Source organism: Nicotiana tomentosiformis, chromosome 7, assembly GCF_000390325.3.
Source record: "Nicotiana tomentosiformis chromosome 7, ASM39032v3, whole genome shotgun sequence".
In the NCBI taxonomy this organism is placed as follows: Eukaryota; Viridiplantae; Streptophyta; class Magnoliopsida; order Solanales; family Solanaceae; genus Nicotiana; species Nicotiana tomentosiformis.
In genome coordinates this window covers 80,547,407-80,571,129 of record NC_090818.1, presented here as the reverse complement: position 1 = coordinate 80,571,129, position 23,723 = coordinate 80,547,407, and the positions used below count along the sequence as shown (strand labels likewise).

At 39.4% G+C, this 23,723-nt stretch overlaps 1 protein-coding gene and 1 long non-coding RNA gene across 4 annotated transcripts in view; both read left to right on the top strand.

The window, feature by feature from the left end:
- The window catches only part of LOC108945033 (uncharacterized), an 84,499-nt gene that overhangs the window by 42,990 nt on the left and 17,786 nt on the right, over positions 1-23,723 (top strand). The window lies entirely within an intron of this gene.
- On the top strand, positions 15,029-21,976 carry LOC138896521 (uncharacterized). 3 transcript variants are annotated; one of them, XR_011409844.1, is made up of 5 exons: positions 15,029-15,594; positions 16,041-16,976; positions 17,323-17,410; positions 20,511-20,579; positions 21,287-21,976. It is a non-coding gene; the product is annotated as an uncharacterized lncRNA (long non-coding RNA). The 3 variants fall into 3 exon arrangements; XR_011409843.1 differs by having other exon boundaries at positions 15,029-16,976; XR_011409845.1 differs by lacking the exon at positions 20,511-20,579 and having other exon boundaries at positions 15,029-16,976.

The window sequence follows — 23,723 nt, the reverse complement described above, 5'->3', positions numbered from 1 at the left end:
CTTGTTAATAGATATCATGCCCATAGGACATTTTATTTTTCCTGTCTCGCTTAAAAATCATGAGTTTAGGATCCTAAATAATGGTAACCAAATAGTGCCTATGTAATTTAGAGATCATGCCTATAAGATTTATTCAGTGATAATCTGCTTGATTATCTACCACTACACTTAGAAATCATATATTAGGATTTCACATTTAGCATCATGCCTATATGACTTTTATTAAATAACTCAATTGTTCGCACTACCAGGCTTTAAGAACTATGCTCCTAACACCTAGAAGCCATGCATATAGGATTGTAAGAAATAACTCTTATTACTTAACTGTTGTACCACTTAAAATGGTCTAAGATTTGAATCACCTAGAGATCCTGCCTATAAGACTTAACAATGAGATCTGTCTTTGCTATGATATCCATGTATAAATCATATCTATGGGCTGAATTAGTTCATAACTGGCCGCTTACACTTTCCCCATAAAGATCGTGTTTTAGGTCCAAATCAAGTAATTTGATAATACGGATTAATTCATAAACTGTCCAGCCTAATCTCACAAATAGAAAGCATGTTCATAGGAAAATTTGCCTTTGATTCTGTCACTTATTTACAACCCGTTTAGTTAGTAATTACTTGACACACATGTGAGTCTACTTGTGAAGGTAACATGAGCCCCTTCTATGCTAACTGTGCCTTTGTGTAGTCCTATTTGTTTAAATTATCTGGTGCCTAGTCTTTTAATTTTGAGCAGCCTAGGATGAGTCTAGAACCACCCATATAGTTGTCCAACACCTCTTGGACAATAAGCACGGGATGGGTAGGCACATATAGGGCGCGACTTTGAATTGAATTAGTGCGTTTTAGGTAAACAACTTAAAGATAGTAATCGGATAACTGGAGATGATAGTCTGTTCTCGCTGGATAATATGAGCAACCATTGCACTTAAAGGTTACGAAATATTATTTATGTTTCATGGGGTGATCCTTTAGGCTAAAATATTTATCCTAAAGGATGAAGTATGTTTTAGTGATTAGTATATAGATTTGTTTAAGTAGGTTGAACATCTTTGTAGCCAAAGGTTGTACAATTAATATTAATCAATGAATGGAGTATATTCTTTCAAATTATTCTCTTTGCATTACTTTCTTAATACTTCTTCAAATTAGTTACTTATTAGTAGTTGGACTATATATGATCATTCCGTTCCACTTGTAATAATTAATCACTTGCTTTGGCCGTTTATTCCCTTAGCTTAATAATGAATTAACTTGCATGCCCATTTAGGATAATTAGTTAATAAGTCAATATTACCACATAGCTTAAATTCGGCCGGGAACCACAGTTATGGACCTCGAAGAGTGCCTAACACCTACTTTTCGAGGTAATTGGAGCCCTAACACGATCTTTGGTGGCACAGACTAGTTAAGTCAGAGTTATATGTAAATAGGTATGTTAATGCTTCTTAAAAATTGTTAGGTGGTGACTCTTCTCTTTTAACACTATTTAAAAGAGTTTTTCACATGTCGAAACCCTCTTTCGCGAGAAAATGGGGCGCGACAGTAGCCATAACCAGAACGCAGGTACATCTTTGCCAACTTCCATCATCCACAACAGCTCAGCTCCAAAATCTACACACAAGGTGCAGAAGTATAGTATGAGTACAACCGACCCCATGTACTCAGTAAGTATCTTGACTAATCTCGGTGAAGTAGTGACGAGGTCTCGGGTCAGAGATACTCGATATATATATAACCTGTATTGCTCAAATACGTGTACCCAGCAGCAGTATCGAAGTCTAAACATGAAATATAGGTACCACCAAGCGGGGCACATAGAGAAGATATGTGCCAGTCTCTTAATAGTTCAACATATAAAGAACTTATGCTTTTTATATAAGATAACACCTCAACAACTACATATAGAGGAGATATGCACATGTACTGTTCCATTTTAACAACTTAGCATATGGAGAAGATATGTGTCTAACATCATTAAATCCTCAAAGCTTGCATATAGAGAAGATATGCGTAAAATATAAAATAATACTTTCACAGTTGCATATAGAGAAGATATGCATGAAATACCAAATAATCCTTCAACAAGTGCATATAGAGAATATATGAATAAAGGTATGTATACATTCCAGCGCTAGGATATAGAGAAGATATGCAGTAAACTCATGTATACATTCAAGGAGTTTACAAATAGAGAAGAGATGCAAAGTCCAACCAAGGATCACTTTTCCATAACCACGTCAATAAGAAACCCGTCGGTTTCTCACAACCTATGTTACGCCGTCAAGAGAGAAACAAGAGAGGGTGACCCTAGGGGGATGAATCCTTATCCACATGCTGCACGGACAACTCACATGCTGCACGGACTACTCATGTGCCAATAATAACAACCACACGGACATCTCACGTGCCATAATCATAATACTGCACAGACAACTCATGTGCCAAATAACTCATGCCGTACGGACCACTTACATGCTGCCAATCTAGTCCATCACACGAAAGGAAGGCATATACAAGAATACATGTATACGAACAACGGATATCAAATCATATACTCATGGACTAAAGAAGATAACATGCTAAGGTGTATGCATGTGCAAGTGTACAACTACAACTTGAATCAGGAGGATACGCCATACCACAACAAATATCATGCTCAATAGGAAATCAACCCCTACAAATGATCTCTATCATAATTCACGGAGCTCACGTAGTCATACAAACATATTCAACATGATAGCATGAAGTACAATATTCAAATCAAGGCATAGTACTGCCTAAACACTACTCCGGTCATGAATCATACATAGCACTTGTATATACGCTCGTCACCTTGCATATATGTTGTTTACACCCATTTCATTTAGATAAACAAAGTCATATCTTAAGGGTTATTCCCTCAACAAGATTAGGTAAGATACTTCCCTCAAACAAGCCAAACCAATACTCTAAAAATGGCTTCCCATGCAAATCGATCTTCGAACGGCTCGAATCTAGCCGAAAACAACTCAATAACATTAAAAAAGCCATAGAAAACAACCTCGAACAATAAAGCTTCAATTTTTATACAAATACATAAAGTCAACCCGACCCCGCACCCCGTAATCTGACAAAACTCACAAATTCGAACATCCATTCCGAGTCCAAATATACAAGTTTTATCCAAAGCAAACTCTAAATCGAGGTTCATATCTCCATTTTTTACTTTAAAAAAGTTTTGTCAAAACTCCCAAAATACACTTGCTTATCTTTCAAGCCAAAACCCTCTTTTATTCATTATGATTCCTTTATTTAGAGCCAAATTCAATGATAGATTCATATTATAATCATAAATTCAAGTTAGGTTTGCTTACCTCAAGGAAGTAGATGAAAACTCCCTAAAATATTGCCTCTTTCCGAGCTCCAGAACGTTTTGAGAAAAAGTAACTAAATCCCGAAATAAGTAAAAAAAAGTAGCAACTGTCTCCGCCTGAATGAGATTCTAGATGATCACGCAACTCATATTTGATAAGCCCAGCATAATCCTTGCGAGATACACCAAGGTAGCCTTTTGAATCACTCGATTTGGCCTTAAAATGAGGAATATATGATGTTTTGAAGTTTAAAGGAAGTTTGAAAATTTTAGGGACATAACTGGTATTTTCGGAATTATTGCAACAGAAAATCAGCAATCACAAAATGTTCGTTTTAGCACCCCAAAACTCATTCGGAACCTCCCAGATACAAACCATACATGCATTTCAATCATAAAACATGCTACAAACCTTCTCGCGCACTCAAAACATAGATAAGAGATCGTCTTAACCTGATATTGACCGTGGTCAAGATCAAAATCCTTAACTTAACTAGTCTCTCAACCAAGGATCCAAAACACACTCGAGCCCCTCGAGGCCACATCCAATCATACCAACATGTAAAAATACATTATCCAAACTTATTCAAAGGCTCAAAACACCCACAGGAACATCACCACAAAGAATCGAGGCTCAAACCAAATAGAATTTCTCTTAAGTTCTTAAATCTTTATTCTTTCAAAACAGTGTCTGAATCACACTTAAACACTTCAGATTACTTCCAAACATTGTACACAAGCTTAATTCAACTATATAGAACTATCCAAAGTCTCGGAACACCAACCGGTGTCCAATAACATCAAAGTCAACTCTTGGTCAAACTTACGAACTCTTAAGTTCTTCAAATTGCCAACTTTCGACAAATAGTGTCAAATTCTTCTAGGAATCTCCAAAACAAAATCTGAACATATGTACAAGTCAAAAATCATCATACGAACTTATCGAAACCATCAAAACTCGATTGCGAGTTCGTTTACCCAAAAGTCAAGCCTTGGTTAACTCTTCCAACTTAAAGCTTCCAAATCATGAGTCATTCTTCCAAATCAATCCCGAACCACTCGAAAACAAAAACTAACCATACATGCAAGTTATAATACATTATATGAAGCTACTCAAAGTATCAAACCACAGAATGGAACTCTTAAGCTCAAAACGACTGGTCGAGTCATTACATTCTCCCCCACTTAAATATATGTTCGTCCTTGAACATGCTAAAAGTCATTCCAAAGTCATCAAATCACTGTATAAACTCACCATACACATACCCATGATTAATCCCATGCCTCCACAATCCATATAAGTCTATTGGCACAACCCCGACTAAAGATACTTTCTTCAACCTTAGCCCATTAGGACTAAATCCCAACATCCAAAATTCCTTATAAGATCCGATTCTCGCATATACACCCTGTACAAGTCTCAACAAGCTGCGTCAAGCCATAACTATATTCCCAGGATGTACCCACACGATGTACCACATAACTCATGTATTCATAGTAATAACTTCCGACCACAATAGCTGCTCATTACCAAATACAATACCAGTAATATACCTCATATCAAATAGAACCTTGTTTCAAACCTCCAAAACACTGCAAATGATAAAAGAAATATGTAGAAACTCTTAACCACCACCAAATCAATAAGTTGTGGAGCTCTCTCGCCCAACAAGGACGGTTGCCAAATTCTGAGCTGACTAATGATTTTATTCTTCTAAACATACCATATCCAAATCTGATTGCTCTATATCCAGGTCCAATAACCTTATCTTACTCAGTACTAGCTGCCCCGAGCGACATGCCACACACAATGACACCTACAACCACATATGACACAATCTGCACCTAACAAGCAATAACTCAAATATAACCAAAGATGGAAAGAGAAACAAATAAGAGAACTACCCAGCAAGTCCAACAGGTACAACCTCAACGACACCATGCTATGAATCCATCCCACAATGTAGAAGCAAAACACATGAAATAACCATAAAGAATCACTTCCTAACATAATTCTGCTGCGGCATGTAGCCCGATCCAAACATATAGATCCACATGGAATACCCATCGAGCCATAATTCTCACAATCAACAACCATATGCATATCAACAGCAAACACGCGAAGGGCATGACCATAACCTGGACAAACAGATAGCACAATATACCACAGACAGAAAAACCATAACCAAGGTGCAATAAACAATTCAACACCCTAAGAGCAATCTTGCTCAAATCTTGCCACAAGGCCTAACTAGAGCCACATTATGCGTGTGAATAGTCAAGTAGTCTCTCAACTCATTGTAGCATAAGAGGAAACACATGAATAGACTAGGGCATGAATAACATCCATTTTGCCCGTTGATACACCCATAGTAAATGTTGCGCTAGAGTAAGCAAGCCCGATTAGATATAAAATGCATATTCTTATTAGGCCTACCAATGAGCACCCAAAACAATTCCGATCATCCCAAAATAGGAAAGTAACCTTCCAAAAGTTCACAGTGACCCAATCTATAACACATACAATCAACCATCCAACTTTTAACACACTTCTACAGTCCGCAACCAAGGAACAATTTGCCTGTGAGAACATCCAGTCTCTAAACCTCAAGAATACACGAATATCTATATTTGATCTCTAACTCTCCCACTCAAATTACTGACACATCACTCATACACAATCACATGAGGAATACTCCCATAAATCTTCCGCGCCGCATAGCAAAAACCTGAACATCTGTAGCAACAACCAGACGATTGATGTAATACTAGTCAAGCATCCGCATATCAAAACAAAACATGCCTTCCAAATCATCCACCCTTTTCAGGCGATACAAGATAGTACTAGCATCCTCTTAAATATCTAAAATCTCCTATGTTGTCTAAAACTCATGACCTTTCATCTGAAACTGAACTGCAACCTTGTTCATACAATCCCAATGCCTCACGTTCACTCCACCTACTATGCTACAATACAAAAAATAAGAGAATCTCATCATCAACCCAGAATCACAAGTGGGATAAACACTCCATCAAACAAAAAACCTTCCACTTAATTTAATCTAGGAGAACATCGCTACACACAACAAACCTCATATACCCGTAGAAGACATTAACCTCGGGCTTGATCTGAAGAGACCTTCTATGAATCCAAAGTTGTTTCTTTCATCTCTCTAATACTGCCATGTAGAGTCAATAATAATATAGAATTACCGCAAGTCTCACCACCATTCAATTCAGGTCTCAAGTCCTAGCCATATACAAATCCAAAAATCCTTAAATATCTCATATGAATCTTGAACTCAGAACCTTCTCGATAGTCATCCACTCTACTCCAATCTTCGATACACAACCAATATGCATCGAACAACCTGTGTTCCACCTGCACACGAATATCCAAAAGAAGCACCCAAGCAGTTCCTTTTCGTTTCACACTACATCCCCAACGAATATCAAACCTGATCATCCCATGATCTCTATATACCTGTAAGGTATAGTACACTCTAAAACCAACAAATCCCTTGCTCGAACCATCCTCAAAGTCATCCCTTCCAAGTCATAATTGATCCACAAGTATGCTTCAGTCCAAAACTAACGTAACACATGATAATGCAATCTGATCATCAATAGTGGATTCCCCACTTGGTTCGAAGCCATAGGACACATCATCCGGTAACCCGCAGTACTCTTCCTTTATAACTGCCATGATCTCAAACTGTTATTCAGTTGGATTCTTCATAATCTCATGTAGCACTAGTTATAAAACACCTCAAATCATCTGCCAGGCAAATATTCACCTTGTGACAGTCGTGCGAACTTCCTCCAGCGATCCGAATTCAAATTGTAATACATACATCCCACTAGGTAGAAAAACATTTCTTCATAGAAACATCATAAGGATCACACAAGCTCAAACCATCCCGCAGGAGATAACCCACCTACTCAGCCTCAAACTAATATCTCTCTATGACCCTATCATGGTCGCAACCACTATGCAATCACTTAATCTACCAGAGTCTAAACTCGTCAACAAGACATAAGAATCTACTTCGTTCCATAAATGAACAACTGAAAGATCCCTCAACACACTCATAACTCGAGATTGTACAACACATCAAGAGAGAAATCAAGCATCCATAGCCCTTTTCATCCCAAGCAAATTCTTCTTGTCGCATCCTAACCATCTAAGCATAGTCCTCATTCACATAATACTCATCATATAGCTATCTCGCAACTCACTGAGCCATCAATTCCATTTCTAGGGACACTATCGTACATATAAGCCCAAATTCACATACTCACACAACTGAAACTATCGTGCCCAAGCTACAGTTTGAACCTGGCCCCAAGTCTTCTAGACTAGCCTACCTCCACAACATAGAAAACATATCTCGCACCTCATACATGACATCACAAGCCATCAATGCACAGCTGATACTGAGTGCTCAATATCACATACGAGTGAATGGAAAGAAATCGATAATATAGGCTTCAAGCTAAAATAAGTCACACGATAAGGAAAGAAAGATGAGAAATTTCTTAGATTTCCTGTAACCTCTCGAAGATAAGTATGGATGTAATCATACCGATCCACGATACTCTACTAGATACTTGCTCATGACTCATAGAACCTATGAACCTAGAGCTCTGATACCAACTTGTCACGATCCAAAATTCACCTAGTCATGATGGCAGCTAACCCCAATATGCTAGGTAAGCCAAATATAGAATAATGTAACACAAGTGATAGATCAATAATAAAAAGAGTGAAATAGCTAAAATCTATAACATCTCGAGGATTGGTAGTACAAGTCATAAGCCACTAAGATTTAGAGATTCAAAGCTAGTACAAAAATAAATACAACATCTGTTTGGAATATATATGAACAAAAGTAAAAATCCTAAACTACCAAGAACAAGTGGTAGTCGTAAACAGAATGCAGGTGCACCTTCAGTGCCAACTTCCATCATCCACAATGACTCGGCTCTAAAATCTACACGCAAGGTTGTAACGACCCGACCGGTCATTTCGAGAGTTATAGCCCTGCTTCTCCCACTTTTGCTTTCTTTTGTGTTCTTCAGCTATATTATGATATGTCAGGTTAGTTGGTTCGGGTCCTGAGTGGTTTCAGAGTGAATTGAGACACTTAGTCTTTTTATTAGAAGCTTAAGTTGGATAAGTCAACCAGATGTTGACTTATATGTAAACGATCTCGGATTTGAATTTTGATGGTTCTGTTAGCTATGTTAGGTGATTTTGGACTTAGGAGCGCATTTGGAATGTAATTTGGAGGTCCGTAGTAGAATTAGACTTGAATTGTCAAAAATTAAAAGTTTGCCAATTTTGGTCCGCAGTGGAAAATTTGATATCGGGGTCGGAATGAATTTCTGGAAGTTGGAGTAGGTTCGTGGTGTTATTTTTGATGTGTGTGTAACATTTGAGATCATTCGGACGTGGTTTGATAGGTTTCAGCATCATTTGCGGAATTTGAAAGTTTAGAATTTCTTAGGCTTGAATCCGAAGGTAATTTGGTGTTTTGATGTTGTTTTGAGTGATTTGAAGTTTCGACTAAGTTTGTATGATGTTATGGGACGTGTTGGTATATTTGGTCGAGGTCCCGAGGACCTCAGGGTGATTCCGGGTGGTTAACGGAAGGTTTGGAGTTGGAGAAATGCAGCTGAAGCTGCTGCTACTGGTGTTTTCCGCACCTGCGGAGTGGGAACCGCAGGTGCGAGGCCACAGGAGTGAAGAAAGAGCCGCAAGTGCGGCTAAGGGAGACTTGGGCTTAGACCGCATGTGCGATGGAAATCCCGCATCTGCGGTGGTCGCAGAAGCGGTTTGGGAGGTGTAGATGCTTAGATGGATCGCAGGTGCGGCTTGGGTCCCGCATCTGTGATGACCGCAGATGCGGTCAAGCGATCGCAGGAGCGTAGTCAGGCTTTTAATGAATTTCCATAGAAGCGGAGGCCGGTTCACAGATGCGGTTCCGTAGGTGCGGAACTAGGACCGCATGTGCGGTTTTAATTGGGCAGAAAACCCCAGCTCGAGGTTTTGTCTTCCATTTTCAATTTTGGACTTGGGGAGCTCAGGAGAGAGGCGAGTTTTTGAAGGTTTTAAGGAGGACAGTGGGGTAAGTGTTTCTAACCCATATTGGTCTAATTTCCGTGAACCTATGGCTTTGTTCATCATTTAATTAGGGATTGGAATTGGAAATTTGGGAATTTACGGCTTGGGAATTGGAGAGTGAACTTTGGTGTTTTGGAGGGGCAAATGAGGTCAGATTTTGATAAATTTGTTATGGTTAGACTCGTGAGTGAATGGGCTTTCGGATTTTGTGACTTTTGTCATATTTCGAGACGTGGGCCGGGGGGGAGGGGGTGGGTTTGAGTCGATTTCGGATTTTGGCTCTAATTTAGTAGTTTTCTTGTGGAATTGATCCTTTTAGCCTTTATTGATTGTGTTGTATTACTTGTGGCTAGATTCGGGACATTTGGAGGCCTATTTGAGAGGCAAAGGCATCGCGGTGTAGGATTTTGCTCGGATTGAGGTAAGTAACAGTCTTAAATCTAGTTTTGAGGGTATGAAATCCCAAGAATTTGTATGATGTGAATATTTGGAGGTGGCGCACATGCTAGGTGACGGGCGTGTGAGCGTGCACTGTGAGACTGTAAAGTCGAATAGACATTGTTATTACTTATTTTTCTTTGTCTTGAGCAATTGACTGCCTTTCATGTTAGAAGCCATGCTTAGGTCATATGATATCACTGTTGGGACCTGCAACGATCGAATACTTGTTGAATTGACTGCTAGTTGCTGTCTCCATTCCCTCTCATTTCTTGTTGATACTTGTTGTATTCTCTATTTGGGAAAATTATTATGATATTCTGTGAGTCCAAGGGGCTGGAGAGGTTAGTGACTGAGATAGGGCCTGAGTGCCGGGTTGAGAGCTATGTGAGATATATTGGATCGGGCTGCACGCCGCAGCAATGTTGGATCGGGTTGTACGCCGCAAGCCTCCGGGCCATATATCGGATCGGGCTGCACGCCGCCGCAATATATGGTTGGGCTATACGCCGCAGCAATATATGGATCGGGCTGCACGCCACAGAAGTATTGGGTCGGACTGCACGCCGCAGCAATGTGGTGCTTGGGCTGTAGGAGCCCCTCCGGAGTCTGTACCCCTAGTGAGCGCATGTACCTTTGATTGCGGGTATTGAGGCCGAGAGCCGAGTGATTGAGCTATTGAGATAGATGAGTGACAGTAGCCCCTGTGAGGCTATACTTGCTCTTATTTGTTGTTGCACTTCGTTGCTAATTTTTGTTGTTGTGAAATTTTCTGGAGGGCTTATATTGTTGTACCTGAGCTCGAAATGTTTTGATTTAAGACACTGGATTGAAAGCATGCCTATTTTTTAGCTGAAATTACTGAAATGAACTGCATTTGTCTAGCTCTTCACTGCTTCTCAGTTCCTTATTTAATTCTGTTACTTGCTGAGTTGGTTGTACTCATGCTACACCCTGCACTTCATGTGCAAATCCAGGTGTGTACGGTTCTGGCAGTCGCCGAGTTCGTGCGCGGGCTGATTATCGGAGACTTACGAGGTAGCTGTTGGCGTTCGTAGTCCTTGTTTCTCCTTTCTTGCGATCGCAACAAAAGTTATACCTTGAGTCTCCCCACCAATGCCCGATCAATTAACTAATGATAAACAAACTCCGGGGTACCTGGATCTGCACAAAAATATGAAAAAGTGTATCATCAGTACACCACGGCGGTAGCCAGTAAGTATCAAGACTAACCTCGGTGAAGTAGTGACGAGGGACAGCCAAGACACCCACTGGACCTAATAACCTATACAAGTATGAATGTGGAACTAACATGGAACAATATCATTATAAAGCTAAGCATGGTAGAGATTACAAAACAATACTCACAATAGGAAACTAGAGACAATGATTAGCAACAGGGAACAAACAGTGGGTGTCTTGACTGTTCCTCGTCACTACTCCACCGAGGTTAGTCTTGATACTCCGTAGAGTAAGCTGAACACAGTTTACGTCCGGTGAAACCAAACAAAGGAAAGCAAGAAACAACTCAATAATAACAAACGCTTTCACACAAGATTTATTCAAGAATTTCCCTGAGGTACCAAACCTCATAATCACAAATCACGGGTCCCAAATCATGAACCCAAATCACTTGGCATCTTGTGCCCGCATTACAAATTTCAAACGCACGGACAACTCATGTTCCAATATCATTAATACCTCATATCTACACGAACAATTCACATGCTAAGGGAGTGACAATATCTCATAGCTGCACGGACAACTCACGTGCCAGTAATAACAATAACTCATAACCGCATGGATAACTCACGTGCCAATAGTACGGCTCTCACATAGAAGACAAGTATACGAGAATATATGTAAATGATCAATAAACATCAGGGTCCATCTTCTCAAACCCATATGGGTGATTAATTACGTGTATACTTGTGCAAGTGTTCTATCACAACTCAAGTCAACATGTAAGAGTAGAGACAATGAATGGCACATAGGAAACAACACAACAAGACGTAAAATGCATAACGCACACAAGTTAGGCACACCACTACACAAATATTATCAATAACAATGCCCACAGGCCATCACAAGTCATCCCCGACATAGCCCACCTTGTCTCGCCATGTGTGCAACAATAAAGTAAATGCCTGCCTTGTCTTGCCGCACGCGCATAATAAAATTCCCACCTTGTCTCGCCACATGCGAAAACCCACATATATAGCTCATCTTGTCACGCCGCATGTGCAAATATCAATAATAGTAATAGCGCGGACAACTCGCATGTGAACACCCCGACAATCCTCTCAACAATACCACGTGTACCAAAAACATAACAACACAATATAAGGTCTTTCACCACATGTGCCCATATGCCACAACCTTTCCTCAAAACAATTTCAATACAACAACCACGCATAGCCCTCGGCACAACAACACTGAGTACAATAACAACAACAACAATTACACGAGAGTACGATAAGTAAATCAACACAAGAACTACATAACACAAACAAACGGAAGAACGGGCTTACAATGAAAGACACTATAGGTAATAATGTTTTCAACAAGAATAGCTCAACAAGGGGAGAGATAGTGTGTAACAATGATTCCACATAAGTGCAACTCGACGATAAGAGAGATAGCATGAATCAATGATTCCCAATAAGGATAAGTCAACAATGAAAGGGATAACAAAACATCAGTTAAGGTTAAGCAATTATGGAAGAGATAATAATAATTTCAATTAAGTTTAAGCATTTACGGAAAAGACATCAATAACTTCAATTAAGGTTGAGCAATTACGGAAAAGACATCAATAACTTCAAATAAGGTTAAGCAATTACGGAAAAGACATCAATAACTTCAATTAAGATTAAGAAATTACGAAAAAGACATCAATAACTTCAAGTAAGGTTAAGCAATTACGGAAAAGACATCAACAACTTCAATTAAAGTTAAGCAATTACGGAAAAAACAGCATGGTAATAAAAGAGGCGACAAATTCAATTAAGGCACATAAGAGTTTATTGGCAACAAGGGTAGAACATGAATCGATCAACTCCAAATAAGACACGTAAGGGTCAATTTAGTAAATAAAATTATGAAAATATTTACAAATTCAACCCGATAAAATTCATAATTTTTCTCATTTTCTCCCATTTAGATCATTAATTTAATGATAAAAACAATTATGGAATTATGAAATATAATCAATTCCCGGTAAAGAACACTTACCCCAAACCAACACGTGAAGAACCCCTAAAACATCGCTCAAATCCAAGGTCTACAACTCCAAATATGATAAAATATATCAAACCCTCGACACTTAAACATTGTGCCCAGCCATTTCCGCATTTGCGTACAAAATTGTGCATATGCGCTCTCGATTTTTCTAGAGATTCACTCGCACCTGCGGCCTTCACTTAGCAGCCCCAATTTTGCACCTGCAAGAACACAAACGCATCTACGATTTTGCAGAAGCAACCAACACACCGCAGAAGCGGACAGTCGAGCTGAGTTACAAACACGTATCTGCGATCCATCTTCCGCAGATGCAACCTCGCACCTACGATCGCCCATCCGCAGAAGCTAATCAACAGGGCATGCACCATCGTTACAGAAGCGACCAAACTCACGCAGAAGCGGTCACGCACCTACACTCCAAAAATGTGCAGGTGCGACGCGCCAGAACTAGACGTGCCCTCATGACCAAAAATGATCTGAACCAGGTCCGAAACTTACTCGAGCCCCTCGGGACCACGTCCGAACATAACAATAAGTCCCAAAATATAATACGGACCTGCTCGGGGCCTCAAAGTACACCTAACAATATCAAAATCATGAATCGCACCTCAAATCGAACTTAATGAACTTTGAATCTTCCAACTTCCAAAACTCGTGCCGAAACGTCTCATATCAACTCGGAATGACGTCAAATTTTGCATACAAGTCTCAAATGACATAACGGAGCTAATCCAACTCCTGAAATCAAAATCTAAACCCGATATCAATAAAGTCAACTCCAGGTCAAACCTCTCAACCTTCCAAACCTTCAGCTTTCTAAAATAAACTCATTTTCTCATTTATTTCCTACTTGATTCAAAAACTATAATTATACTTTATTGTAAATAAATAGATCCCTCAAACATTTTTATTAGCATTTGACAAGGATACTATGTACATGGTAGCACGTGGATTTTGCCGTGCGAAAGTAATTTTCAGAAATGTGGGCACAAGGTGCCAGGTGTGTAAGGTTTGGAAGTTGTGACTTATGATTTGAGATTACAAGGAGTGGTATCTAGGGTAATCCTTGTTGAAATACGTGCATTAGGAATGATTTGATTGATTGAGTTGTCATCGGTTTTCCTTACTTGAATTCATTCATATTTCATCTGCACCCCAACTATGTTGTTGTTTAATTACTTCTAGTTAAATAACTAAATTTTTGTAATAATCAGCATAGTAAATAATCAAAGACCAAATCATTCGGGTCAAGCCTAAATGATCACAAGATATATATATCAAAAATATGACGATCCAACTATATTTTACAAGCATGCCCACTCGAAGTGAAATAGTCAAGGATGACTTGTAAATAGATTATTTTGAGATGCATGATAGTATAATAACGAAGCGGAAATTTTGGAAGGGATATCAAGCCAACCTGAGCATCATCTTCGGAAAGCAACTTCCGATTTAAGTACCTCGCAGACAAAGAAGAAAATGTTAGTAAGCTAGTATGATGTAGAAATAAGTTACTAAAGTTATTTTTTTTTTCTGAAATATTTTTTAATTTAAAAATGTTTTAGAAAATTATTTCTTCCTTTTGAAAATGATTTAAAATGTTTTTTTGGAAAATTATTTTAGAAAATGTTTTTAAAAAATTATTTTTTGAAAATGATTTCAACATATTTTTGGAGGCTCGGATGGTGTATGCGTATAGCAATAAGACATTAGAATGCGAACACCGACTGGGTTGCAACTCCGATGGCCAACCGTGTTGCCTTCCGAAGCAGGGATATTCACATTCTCGTCTTTTATTTTTCTTTGGCTTCAGTCATCGCCTCATAAATATATTTGTTGTGGATCCGAGGGACGGTATAGTATCTTGTCCTTTATCAATCAAAAATCATCACAAGACCTCAAAAATTTTATTCTCATCGGCATGTTCCTTTTCAATGTGTCAAATCTGTACAATCATCAAAGAAACAAATAGAGAAATAATTTGTATACATTAGTAGTCCAAAAAATGGTCGAAAGCATAATTAAGTCGACACGGGCAGGAACCCCATAGCAGAAGCAGCTATGCAAAATCAAGATGGAACAAGCAGCAGTGAGGATGGATAAGCGACCAACTGGGGATCTCGTCTCACCCAAATTTCAGCAACAATTAGTAACAAAGTCAACGAAACTCATAAAAAGTTTTAGAGCAGCAATACAAACAAAAAAGCTCCTGGAATGGTGATAAAATGCAACAAACATAAAGTTAGAGATTCCATGACAGAGAAATATAGCAGCAATTTCTAGTCGCCGACTATAGCCGAGAAAATCAAGTCTAATCAGTTCCAAACTCAAGATAGCAGCACAATACTATACCAAACGAATTATCACTTGAGATGGTGATAAACAGAAACGAGAAATGCTTGCCAGAGAAATACTCAAGGTCAGTGGAAAAAATTAGATCCGGCTAGATCTGCCATGGTCCAACCAGCAAACACCATTTTTTTAATTTAGTTTTACATATTAAAGTACACAAATAAACAAAACAAAACAAAAGGACGGAGAAAAAAGGGGTCTGCCGAAAAATGCCATTTCCGGCTGGGTTTAAGGGTTTTCAGCCAAGATTCAAGTTTCTTTTAGGTCTGTTTTCCAATAAAAGAAAGAATAAAGTGAAAACAATACAATAAAAATAATGAAACAATGGGTTTGTCGATGATGCTCAGCCATGGCTACCGAACTATTGCCGGCGAAGCATTGAAGTGGGGGATAGATGGTGTAACGACCCGATCGGTCGTTTTGAGCATTTGCATTTCGCTCGGTAGTTTGGGGATATGAGTAGCTCCGTATGATATATTATGACTGGTGTGTATCGTCGGTTTTGGTTTTCAGGTGATCCGGAGTTTGATTTGGAAGAATGAATTTCATCGTTGAAGCATTAAGTTGGAAGAGTTGACCAAGTTTGATTTTGGTGAATTTGACCCCGGAACGGAGTTTTGATGGTTCTGTTAGGTCTGGATGGCGATTTTGGACTTGGGCACATGCCGGTATTTGCATTTGGATATTTCTAGAAGAATTCGGCACTAATTGGCGAAAATTGGAAATTTGAAGGATTGGAAAGTTCATAAATTTTACCGAGAGTTGACCTTGTGGAAATCGGATTCAGATTGTGATTCCGGGAATTGGAATAGCTTCGTTATGTCATTTGGGACTTGTGTACAAAATTTGAGTTCATTCTGGGTTGATTTGATATGTTTCGACGCAAGTTTGGAAGTTGAAAGTTGAAAGTTCATTTAAGATTGATTTGAGGTGCGATTAATCATTTCGATATTGTTATGTGTGACTTGAGACCTCGAGTAGTTTCGTGTTATGTTATGGATCATGTTGGTATATTCAGACGGGGTCCCAAGGGGTCGAGTGAGTTTTGGACGAGGTTCAGATTATTTTTGAAATTTTGGATGAGGCTGGTTTAGCTGAGGTTCTGGTGTGACCGCACCTGCGGAGCTTTGGGCACAGGTGCAGAGCCGCAAAAGCGGCAGTGTCATCGCATAAGCGAAAGAGGACTGGGCTTTGAGCCATCGCATGTGCGGAATTTGAGTCGCATCTGCGACTTCGCAAATGTGGGGAAAATGGGCACAGAAGCGTGAGGCAGCGCGGGTGCATGAAGCTGGTTCGCACCTATGATCGCGCAGGAGTGGAGCCTGTTGTTGCAGGTGCGATGAGACCTGGACAGATCCTTCATGTTCGTGGGTTCGACTTTTTACTCATTTTGGGATTTTGAAGCCCGGTTGGGCGATCAAGGAGGGGAATTTCACCACACGAATTGGGGTAAATGTTCTTAATTCAGTTTTGATTATATTTCGTGATTCTATCTTCGTTTTTAGTAATTGGATTATGAATTTTTAAAGATAAATTGGGGGTTTTAGCCTAATGTTTTATAGAGTGAGTTTTTGAGTTTTGAACATCGATTCAGAGTCGGATTTAGGTAAAACTAGTATGGTTGGACTCGTAATTGAATGGGTTGCCGGATATTATAAGTTTCATCGAGTTCTGAGGTGCGGTCCCGGGTTGGACTTTTGGGTTGATTTTGGGCTTTTGATTAAAGATTCGACCTTTATCAAATGGGTTTGTTTTCTTTGGCATTATTTGATATATTTGAGTTGCTTTTGGCTAGTTTCGAGCCGTTCAGAGGTCGGTACGAGGGGAAGAGCATTTTTGGAGCATTGCTTGGCTTGCTCGGTATTGAATTTGGCTTGTTCGAGGTAAGTAACACTTCTAAACTTGGTGTTGAGGGTATAAAACCCTGAATTACGTGTTATGTGATTGATGTTGATGTGACGTGCATGCTAGGTGACGGGCGTGTGGGTGTGCACCGTATGAATTGTGATTTAGTCGATTCCATGGAACTGTGTAGCCATCTTATCTGAACATTTTTACTGTACACTATGTGTTAGAGCACTTGAGCTGTAATTTATGCTAGAAATCATATTTAAGCTATATGCTAGCACTATTGGGACCCACAATGGTCGTTTTTCGTTGTTGAGTTATTTGGTTAATTTGCAGTTATGTACTCAGTCGCATTAATCATTTCATATCATATCTCAGTCACTATTATTGTATATTGTCACATCTCATATCATCAATTAGTGCTGCTTAGTATGAGCGTTGTGAGCTCGAGAGACTGGAGAGATTGGTGACTGAGTTGGCGCTTGAGTGCCGTGCTGTGTGTGTATATATATATATATATATATATATATATATATATATATATATATATATATATATAGCCATAAGGCTTGTTGCGGCGTGCAACCCGATCCACACATATATATAGCCATAAGGTTTGTTGCGGCGTGCAATCCGATCCACTGATATATATAGCCATAAGGCTTGTTGCGGCGTGCAACCCGATCCACATATATATAGCCATAAGGCTTGTTGCGGCGTGCAACTCGATTCACTTATATATATAGCCATAAGTCTTGTTGTGACGTGCAACCCGGTCCACTTATATATATGGCTATATATATAAGTGGATCGGGTTGCACGCCGCAACAAGCTTTATGGCTATATATATAAATGGATCGGATTGCACGCCGCAACAAACCTTATGGCTATATATATGTGTGGATCAAGTTGCACGCCGCAACAAGCCTTATGGCTATATATATATATATATGGATCGAGTTGCACGCCGCAATATGCCTTATGGCTATATGTGAATCGGGCTACACGCCGCAGCAGGTATTGTACAGTGTTGAGTGACTAAGCGTGCTGAGTATTGAGCATGGTGAGAGAGAATACGAGATAGTGAGATTTAGTACTCTGAGAGTGTGAGTACATGAGTTTATCATTGAGATGCATTGCATTTGACATACGTACTCGAGATACATGCATATAGATGCATTTCCTCATGCTAACCGGTATTGGTGACATTCATGATTTCACCTGTATATTGACATGTATGAATAGATATGTATTCTCCTCTTTCTATCTGAATATGAAACATCTTATTTATTGTTGAAAGGTTTTTTGGAAAATCACAGTTTTCAAACTTATTCATATATTTTTGAGGTTTTCGGTGAAAGATCTGGGGTCTATTGTTATACTTGAAAAGCATGCCTAATATCCGTAACTGTGAACCAGCTAAGTTATTTCTTGTACCATCTTTATTATATTGTTATGAATTGTTGCTGGTTATTGGAGTTGGACCCTGTGACGACCCGGCCGGTCATCTTGAGAGTTATAGCTCTGATCCCCTATTTAATTGCTTCCCCCGTATCTTTTTCTGCTATTGTGACTTGCCGGTATGTTTCATTTTGGTTTTTGGAAGTGTTTGGGACACTTAGTCCCTAAATGGAGGTTTAAGCCTTAGGATTGGCACCGTAGTTAGAACTGTGTGAAGATGACTCCGAAATGGACTTATGTTTGTTCTGTTAGCTCTGTTAGGTGATTTTGGACTTAGGGGTGTGTCCAGATTGTGTTTTGGAGGTCCGTAGCTTATTTAGGCTTGAATTGGTGAAAGTCGAATTTTTGGAATTTTGGACCGGTAGTGGAAATTTTGATCTCGGGGTCATATCTCAACAAATCTCAATACATGGTTTGTATACAGGTTAACATGAAAAACATATAGGAATCAGGATTGTGAGAAGTCATGGCTAAGCCTAATAGTTGGAGTCATAAGAAGAGATCATTCTAAGCATCAGAGACAAGCCTTTTGACAAACAATATTCATAAACTCAAAACAGTGTATCACCACAGTAAGGTCAGAATTGTGACACATAATTGCAAGCATACAATCTTTAAACTAAAATTATGTGTTTTTCTGTGAACTTAACCAAATTAATAATGGAAGTTGGAGTAGGTCCGTAGTGTTGATTATGACTTGTGTGCACAATTTGGGGTTAATCAGATGTGGTTTGATAGGTTTCGGCATCGGGTGTAGAATTTTTGAAGTTTCAAGTTCTCTAAGTTTGAATTGGAGGGTGATTCGTGATTTAAGCGTTGTTTGATGTGATTTGAGGGCTCGACTAAGTTTGTATGGTATTTTAAGATTGGTTAGTATGTTTGGTTGAGGTTCCGGGGGCTTCGGGTGAGTTTCGGGTGCTTAACGGACTAGTTTTTGGACTTGAAAGATAGCAAATTTCTGGTGTTTTTGTTGCAGACAATCATTCATCGCGTTTGCAAGAGAGGTCTCGCGATCGCATAGAGCATCTGGGAAAGGCAGCTGAGTTGTTCTTCATGTTCGCGATGTCGTTCCCGCGTTCGCGTAGAGTCAACGGTCAGATGGGTTCCAGGCGTGTTAGCCTGCGCGTTTGCGATGAGTGTCCCGCATTCACGTTGGGTCAGGCTAGTTGAGCTTCGCGTTCGCGACCAGTGCATCGCGTTCACGATGAGAATATTTTTGGTCTGAAGCAGCTTGTGCTTCGCGAACGCGAGGCTTTGACCGCGTTCGCGAAGTAGGGCATACCTTGCCAGAATTTAAAGTTCAAAAATGAGGGTTTTGAGTTCATATCATTGGGTAATGATTCCTAACTCGTTTATGGTTATAACCCACTAATCTATCATTAATTTTATCATTTAATTTCGGATTTGGGGTGAAAAATTGGAAAAATTGAGAAAAGTTCTTAGACCAAATTTTGGGGTTTTGATCGAGATTTTGGTATCGAATTTGAGTGAATTTGGTATGGTTAGACTCGTGAGTGAATGAGTGATTGTATTTTGTGACTTTTACCCAATTTCGAGACGTGGGCCCGGGGAGACTTTTTGGGCGTTTTTCTAATTTCTTGTTGTAGCTTTGATTTCGTTAGCTAGATTAATTTCTTGTAGCTATATTTATGTTATGTAATTGATTTTTTCTAGATTTGGGCCACTCGGAGCCGGATATTTGTGGGAAAGGCATTGTGACTGATTGATTGAGCTTGGTTCGAGGTAAGTGGCTTGCCTAACCTTGCGTGGGGGAACTCCCCTTAGGATTTGCTACTGTTTGATATGTGAGCGCCGTGTACGTGAGGGGACGAGTACGAACACGTGCTATTTGTTGTAAAACTCCATTTTTAACTAAGTCATAACTTGCTTTCTCCTTATTTGAAACACACTAGCATATGTAACTATCATGTTTAGGCTAGAATAGCATGCCTACTTGTTTAATTGCCTATTTGAACTCTGTGCAGCATGTTTAGTGAAATCTCCTGTTTTCCTTGACTTGAACTTAGTCTAAACTGTAAGATTTCTTGTTGTAACTGTTATTTCGATTCGTTCCACTGCATATTTACTTTGGGACTACAGAATGGTATTCCGGGAGATCTCCCTGTACTGCATATTTACTTTGGGACTACGAAATAATTTTCTAGGAGATTCCCCCTGAACATTTATGTTTGGGACTACGAGATGGTATCTCGGGAGATCCCCTGTTGTTATCACTGTGTTCTGAGCTGTTGACTTTCATTGATTCTAGTCCTGTTAGATTTTCGTATTTATTTTTACTGCGATATTTCATTTTGTCTTATTTCATTATATTTATACTAGTAGGTCCCTGACCTGATCTCGTCGCTACTCGACCGAGGTTAGACTTGGCACTTACTGGGTACCGTTATGGTGTACTCACGTCCTTTACTGCACATATTTTTCGTGTGCAGATCTAGGTTTATCTTACCAGCCTCATCACTAGTTGCAGTTGCTGCTTTGTTGGAGACTTCAAGGTACATATGCTCGAGCCCGCAGATCCTCGGAGTCCCCCTCTATCCCCCTATGTACATTTTTCCTCTATCTGTAGAAAAGATGTATAGAACAGTTAAGACTTCTTAGCAGCTTGTGACTTGCGGGTTTCCGGGTTTTGGGAATGCTTTTTGTACTTTTTCAGAGGTGATAATGGTATATGCCGAGTGGCAATTAGTTGCTTATTAGATATTTGTTACTGTTAGTAGTTAATGTTCATGCTTTTGTTTCATTTCCGCAAAGTGTTAGGCTTACCTAGCCGTAGACACTAGGTGCCGTCACGACAGTTCATGGAGGGAGGCAGTGGGTCATGACAGACCATTGTCCCATCTCGTCACTACTTTCACCCTAAGGTTAGGTTTGTTACTTATTGAGTACATGGAGTCGGTTGTACTCATACTACACTTCTACACCTTGCGTGCAGATGTCGGATGCTGATGTAGCTATGTACAGCGGGAGCTGGATCTGAAGATGTACCTGCATTCCAGTCATAGCTACGTCTTGATCTTGGTAGCTTTAGTATTACAGATCTGTTCATGTATATTTCAAACAGATGGTGTATTTTATTTCAAACCTGCTTTGTAAACTCCATATCTTAGAAGCTCATGATTTGTACTACCAGTCCTTGGGAATTCTTTGTATAATAGTTTAGTTGTATAATCATTCCTTCTCTTAATAAATATCATTTGAACTGGCTCATTGTTAGTTGGCTTACGTAACGGGTTGGGTTAGGTGCCATCACGACTAGTTGGATTATGGGTCATGACAGATGGTCGAGCCGAATATGGGAGGTTGCCACCAGGCCGGTCATCACCTCCGGCGGCGGCGTGACCGTGGTGCAAAGGGTGAGAAAAGGGAGAAGAACAGAGTATGAGAGAGGGGAGGTCGTTGGGCTCGCTACTCCAACCAGTGGTGGTTGCCAGAGTTTGTTCTTTCTCCGGCCAGATCTGCACTTCTCTGTTGCTTGCCGTTCATTGCTATTGGAGAGGAGATAGAGGGTTGTGGGAACGTGGGCATGGCCATCAGCCAGCCAGCTCGCCGGAGAAGGATGTGGCGGCCTAAGAGGGGACTGGAGCTGGCTATGTCTCTCAAAGAAGAGAGAACGAGAGATTTTTTGGGGTGTGCGATTGAGAGGGTGTAAGAATGAGAGGGGAGAGTTAGAGTTTTAGGGTTTTGCCCTCTTATTTAGACAAAATTTAAATAATAAAAATATAAAACAAAAATGTGTAAACTAAATATGTGGTCCTCTTTTTTAGTAAAAGATAAATGTAAAATGATAGAAAATATGTGGTCAAAACAAAAGAAAAGTCTAGATTGTGCTATAAATTAGAAAATAATTATTTAACAAAATTATTACGCGTAGTATTTATTAAATGTCGACTACTATAATAATATTGTAGTAATTATTATTTATTTTTTGAAAAGATAATAAATTGATAGAATATCCCAATATTTGAAAAATATGACAAGTCAATAAATTGCTTAAAATTTAGAATTACAAAAATGGTAGTATTTAACTATTTGCAATAAAATGATAAAAATTCCCATATCTTGTAAAAATATGAATAATTATCAGTAAATTGCATTAAAGCTATATAATGTGCAAAAAACTACATTTTTGTCATTTTTACTAGTAAGTCTGCTGAAGTTAATTTTTAAATACGGAGGATCAAAATTGAGTAACAACAACTGCCCCTCTTTGACCGAAGATGATGTAAGAGTCTCCGAGTAAAGAAATTGACATCATACTCAATTTGACCCGACATAACAGAGTGGGAAATGAGGAGGTATTGAAGATTGTGACCGAACTCTAGTATCTGAGTTGCCTACATTTCTCGGGTTACACAAGAATCAGGTCGCGTGTAGTTCTGAAATGCATTTGAGTGCTACTTATGAATTGTAGCCTCATGCAGTGGAAGACAATTGTTCGAGGACGAAAAGGTTTGTGTGATCTCGACATTGCTTCCAAGATTACTGCAATGTTGGACTTTGATAACACTGGGACGTGGATGTGGATATTGGATGGATTGATTGAATGGACTTTGAAGTGGATGCGGCCGGGCTTTGTGTTGAGTTTTCCTACATATCTCGGATATAATGAGAATCAGGCCGATTGTAGTTCAAGAAAGCGATGAGGTGATTTAATTTTGTTTTGATTTTGAAAGTTGCCCCAGCGTCAAGCTGTGATGACACTGGGTGTTTTATTTTGACCATCCCATGTCAATGAGACGTAAGAATGATTCTTGGGGACATGTTATTGATTCTATTGGAAAGCTCGACGTTCGTCCTCAAAATCTTCCACAGTTTATTGATAGAAGATAATTCCACATTGTGTCGCGTCTTTGATCAGCAAAGTTG